This window comes from Centroberyx gerrardi, chromosome 19, assembly GCF_048128805.1.
Source record: "Centroberyx gerrardi isolate f3 chromosome 19, fCenGer3.hap1.cur.20231027, whole genome shotgun sequence".
Lineage (NCBI taxonomy): Eukaryota > Metazoa > Chordata > Actinopteri > Beryciformes > Berycidae > Centroberyx > Centroberyx gerrardi.
Window position 1 is genome coordinate 6569121 of NC_136015.1, and position 5695 is coordinate 6574815.

At 38.2% G+C, this 5695-nt stretch overlaps 2 long non-coding RNA genes across 2 annotated transcripts; both read right to left on the reverse strand.

The window, feature by feature from the left end:
* Window positions 1-455: 455 nt before the first annotated feature.
* Window positions 456-1099, reverse strand: LOC144542814 (uncharacterized). Its single transcript, XR_013507472.1, has 3 exons — window positions 1011-1099; window positions 728-819; window positions 456-617 (listed from the first exon to the last, which is right to left on the reverse strand). It is a non-coding gene; the product is annotated as an uncharacterized LOC144542814 (long non-coding RNA).
* Window positions 1100-4746: 3647 nt separating this feature from the next.
* On the reverse strand, window positions 4747-5483 carry LOC144542819 (uncharacterized). The gene is made up of 3 exons (XR_013507477.1): window positions 5395-5483; window positions 5090-5181; window positions 4747-4992 (listed from the first exon to the last, which is right to left on the reverse strand). It is a non-coding gene; the product is annotated as an uncharacterized LOC144542819 (long non-coding RNA).
* Window positions 5484-5695: the final 212 nt, after the last annotated feature.

Below are 5695 nucleotides of genomic sequence, written 5' to 3' on the forward strand. Positions count from 1 at the left end.
TGGTTTCATCTGAGTCAATCATCTGTATTTTATTAGCCCCCCCCCCAAAAAAAACAACAAAAAAAAACCCACACACACTACTCAGTGAGCAAAAAAGAAACGCCTTTATTTTCTTTATTGATGACATTATAAATGTAAATTTCAAAGCATAAGTCCCACACAATGGCTAAATGTATGTTAAACATTTATGTTGCTAAAATAGATTATATAATACAGTGGTTTTCAGTCCTGGTCCCAGGACCCAGATTGCTGCTGGATTTCTATCCCACCATGTAACAATATGACAAAGTTTAAAACAAATAACATAATTCAAATAGAATGATAATTAATAAGATTGATAGCAGAAATACTGAATCTAAAGCAGTACTAATAGGGCAAACAGTAACATTACTTGATTATATATCATAATGATAACCTAACTAAAAGACACTAAATATCATAAAAAGATCCTTGTGGTTTCGACAGGATTGTAATGTTTCTATAGTATGAAACAGCAATTCTAAGGATTACTATGGTTTCTGCTCCTCCTTTTTCTCATGAAAGATTTCTCCATCTGGCTGTTTCCTCCATCTCAGTCTGAACTGATGAATGCCTTGGTCCCTCATATGTTTCTCCATCTACAAGACAGAAACAAGTTGTTGTATATCACCTCCCTCTAATATTGGATACTTTTAACCTCAGACTTTTTGTTTTCAGCCAGATCATCCAGAGGAGCAATGAGACTGACCTGCTCTAAAATGGCTTCCTGCCTCGCGGGGTCGTTCAGGTCCACAGATCCTTCAGCAATCAGCTCAACCTTCAACACCTTCAGCATGGGGACTGCAGAATGAAGATAAAAGTCACATGATTTTATGTTGCTTTCAATGTTGTGAAAAAAATTGAGCATCGAACAGGTACATTTTGTAAAGAAATACGAAAGCAAAGATCTTTAGCCTACAAAGCCTTGACAGATCAGACAGGATGCATCTATAATGTCAGATTTTTTAAATTTGGTGTGGACTGGAACTCACCTGAACAGATGAACCAAAATTTATCATCACAAGAAACGTCAATCCACGCTGCTGCACCCTTTTTCTGAGCTGCACAAAATTCATTTCCTTCGCTATTGTTGGGCTCTCCATTACTCCACCATCTGAACGAAGAGTTACTCTGGTCAGACCACTTCCAGGAATCTCTGAACAAGCCAATCCACCAATGTGACTCAGGATGGATCACCTTGAGGATCTCCTCCTTCTCCTGCTGGTTCCTCATGCTGGCCAAGTCTGTATAGTTCTTCCTGCAGAAACTCTGAGCTGACGACCAGCTCATAGGAGTCCCAACTGGGATGTACCTGTTTGTGCGCTCTGAAATGATATGTTCATGAGAGGGACCGGTCAGTGATGCTTAAGAGTGTGACATGTCCATAATGTATCAGTCAACTGACAGAAATGAGAGACAGTATTAGATGAGAATCTTTGATTTCCATAGCAGATTCAAAGCTGTAAGACACTCAACTACAGACAGAATCAAAGACTTGAATAACAGTCACAACTTGAGTGAGATCTAGATCTTCCCATGTACAGTATGTAGCATGTAAAGAACATAAACACTCACCATCATAGCACACTGATTTGAGTGGAGATCCACACATATGATCATGCAATGCACCCTGAAAAAATAGTCCACAACGCTCTCTACTACTGTCCTTCCAAAAAACAATCCAGTCACTGAATTCAGCTGTTGTGTTGTCCATGGACCACCTCCAACTGGTAACATCATCATAAAGCCCTATCCATATCAAATCTCCTGGGTTCTCTAACATACTGTTCACTTTTGCCAAATCTTCTTCATTGTCAATGGTCGCCAGGTCAGCAAAATTCTCTCTACAGTAACGCTGAGCTTCAGTCCAGGTTTTTTCCAATTTCACCAAGTGGTATTCTCTGGAGACACCTGATGAAAGTGTCCACAGAACTGAAAGAAAATGCATTATCTGTTTTCACAGGCTTGTAAAACATATTCATGCATTTAGTGAATGAGCAATTCATGAGATTGGAGGTATTAATATATACTATTTGTGATATTAAGTGTAGATGTCTCATGGTAAATATCACCAACCTGAGAGCAGAAAGATCACCAATCCTGTCTTATGCATTGCTCTGGTGTACCATCCTGCAATAACAGTGACACCATACAAGTGACAAAATAGATTAAATATAAAATATAAACAAAACATAAAACATAATGATACATCATTTAGTAACTATCAAGTGACAGATTTAAGGTTAAAGTTTCTCTTCAACATGAGCCGAGGGATAATCATTTTTGAGTTAGTTTTAACTATTGACATCGTATCTTATGAGCTCTTACCTTTGTCGTGTCTCAGATGTTGTGCTCACTCTGTGCTGATTGTTTTAATGCTCTTATTCTTGAAGTTGTGTCATCTTGGCTCAGACATGCAAACATCTGAAAAGCATTAAATGACGTTCAGAGGGAGTCATCCTGTTTTTCCAATCAAAGCAGTGCATAATGCAAAATTTTTGCTGGGACAGTACAAACGTGATTCAGAAGTTAAACAATATTCAATATGAAATATACAAAATACAAAATAAGAATTTACTGGTTACAGAGAGAGATTGTAAATTGTATGTAAATTGGGCTCTTGGTAAAATGGACCCTGACTGTCAACCCAATCCAGATCATCATCATCCCATCCCATCATCAGTCATTTGAATGGTGCCTGACCAACATGAGAGCTACGTGACTTTGGAGAATTAGTAATGCCGTATCAGTTTTCACCTACAAGGTGCAGGCACTATCCAACCTGACCTTAAATGCTACAGTATGGACAGCAACAAACAAACAACTGAATAAGTAAAAGGGCTATTTTATTCTATTAAAAAATATTTTAAAAAATAAAGAAAGAAAGAAAAGATAATATTTTATTCTGAGACATTTCATTATTGGATCACTCACAACAATCTCAATTCACTGGGTTGGCTATACTGATAATGTTTCTCCTCTTAAAGTAAGCAAGAACACATTTTCCATGTTGAATGAGCATTCCTGTCATGCAGCTGAAGGGAAATTAAAGCATAGTGAACAGCCATTGGACAGCCATTTTGTGTGGATTACTTATTCAGAATCGCCACTGAAGTGTCAATATTTTTTCTTGTTGTGCCTTAATACTGCATTTGTAGGGAATGAAGAGCAGTCACTTGCATAGGCTCTAATTTGTAGCACAATGTTTTTTTTGTTTAGTTTTTTAGAAAGAAAAAAAAAGGTTGTCATGGAGTATTCAACCCTCTACTCCCTGGACCACACCAGTTAGGGGTGACCTCAAACTTACCCTACAACACAGGAAAGCACATTCAGTCAACATGAAAAATGACATACAGTATTTCTCAAGCCAGGTAAATTCAAGGTAAGTATGTTTCCTGTCACTGTCACAGAATATAAACCATAATCACAAAGGATAATTTAACTCCAAAAAGCAGAAACTCCCCCAAGTAAAGGTAGAGGTCAGTGACATCACTGTGTGCTGGTCCCCAGCGAAGGCTACTCTAACAAGCACATACATGGGTTCCTCTTTAAGCTACCTTAAATAGCCAAATTATAATAACCACACCTTAACAAGCTGAAACCTGCACAACGGTAATCTAACATGGCAGTACACTCAGTATGTTTTCAATAATATTGCATGTTTTTTATGGCAAAATATTTGCAATTTCAAACTTTTCATATTCACTACGTTATCCATCAGACTTTGCATGGACCATAAGATAGGTCTAGTATGCATGTGTTTTATGAGTATGTAAAGCTGAAGCCGCTGTGTGGTTTTGAATCACCACTAACTGGAAAACCATATCCATTTTTGGGTACAGTATCTACCCATTATCAGCATATGAATGTTGGACGATTGAGGGGATTGTGAACCAATCAGGTGGATCCCAGGCAGAGACTGAGGTTCTGGACAGTTAACTGGTCACAGCCAGCGAGATCAATAGGCCAGTGGAGAAAGAACAAAAATGACACCTAAGTGTATTTGTGTGCGTGTCTGGGTGCGAGTGTCTCTATTTTAGCATCCACCACCCCCCACCTCCCCAAAACAAACACACACACACACACACACACACTAGACACCAGACACTGAGTTTGAGTGAGCAAAAAAACGCCTTTATTTTCTTTATTGATGATATTACAAATCTAAATGTCATAACATAAGTCCCACACAATGGCTAAATATAATCATTTTTGTTATTAAAACGGATGATATAATACAGTGGTTTTCAGTCCTGGTCCCAGGACCCAGAGTGCTGCTGGTTTTCTATCCTACCAGCTAGTTACTTGCAGTTAATTGCATTCACCTGGTGTCTCAGGTGTAAACAGTCCTAGAATGAAAACCAGCAGGACTGTGAGGACCAGGATTGAGAACCGCTGATGTAATATAATCAGACACAAAATATAAATCAAACCTTGTTGAAAAGAAGTTATGTAACAAGATTGGCAGCAGAAATGTTATATAACCCTATAACCTGATAAATAGGGCCAAAAGCCACATTAATGAATAGAAGATAATGAAAACCATAAAAGACAAAACAAAACATAAAATTTAGTGTGAATACAAGTTATTTAAATATGCCTGATATAAATATTCCTAAATAAGTCCATATCAAAAATATGACAGTTTAAAACAAATAACATAATTCAAATAGAATGGTAATTAATAAGATTGACAGCAGAAATACTGAATCTAAAGCAACACTAATTTAGTATCCATAGGGCAAACAGTAATAATACTTGATTATACAGTATATCATAATGATAACCTAACTAATAGACAGTAAATGTCCTTATGGGTTCAGCAGGATTGTAATGTTTCTATAGTATGAAACAGCATTTCTAATGATTACTATGGTTTCTGCTCCTCCTTTTTCTCATGAAAGATTTCTCCATCTGTTTCCTCCATCTCAGTCTGAACTGATGAATGCCTTGGTCCCTCATATGTTTCTCCATCTACAAGACAGATCATCACCTCCCTCTAATATTGGATACTTTTAACCTCAGACTTTTTGTTTTCAGCCAGATCATCCAGAGGAGCAATGAGACTGACCTGCTCTAAAATGGCTTCCTGCCTCGCGGGGTCGTTCAGGTCCACAGATCCTTCAGCAATCAGCTCAACCTTCAACACCTTCAGCATGGGGACTGCAGAATGAAGATAAAAGTCACATGATTTTATGTTGCTTTCAATGCTGTGAAAACAGCAACTGGTCATAACAGCAAAAATTGAGCATTGAACAGGTACATTTTGTAAAGAAATACGAAAGCAAAGATCTTTAGCCTACAAAGCCTTGACAGATCAGAGAGGATGGATCTTTAATGTCAGATTTTTTTAATTTGGTGTGGACTGGAACTCACCTGAACAGATGAACCAAAATTTATCATCACAAGAAACGTCAATCCACGCTGCTGCACCCTTTTTCTGAGCTGCACAAAATTCATTTCCTTCGCTATTGTTGGGCTCTCCATTACTCCACCGTCTGAACGGAGAGTTACTCTGGTCAGACCACTTCCAGGAATCTCTGAACAAGCCAATCCACCAATATGACTCAGGATGGATCACCTTGAGGATCTCCTCCTTCTCCTGCTGGTTCCTCATGCTGGCCAAGTCTGAATAGTTCTTCCTGCAGAAACTCTGAGCTGACGACCAGCTCATAGG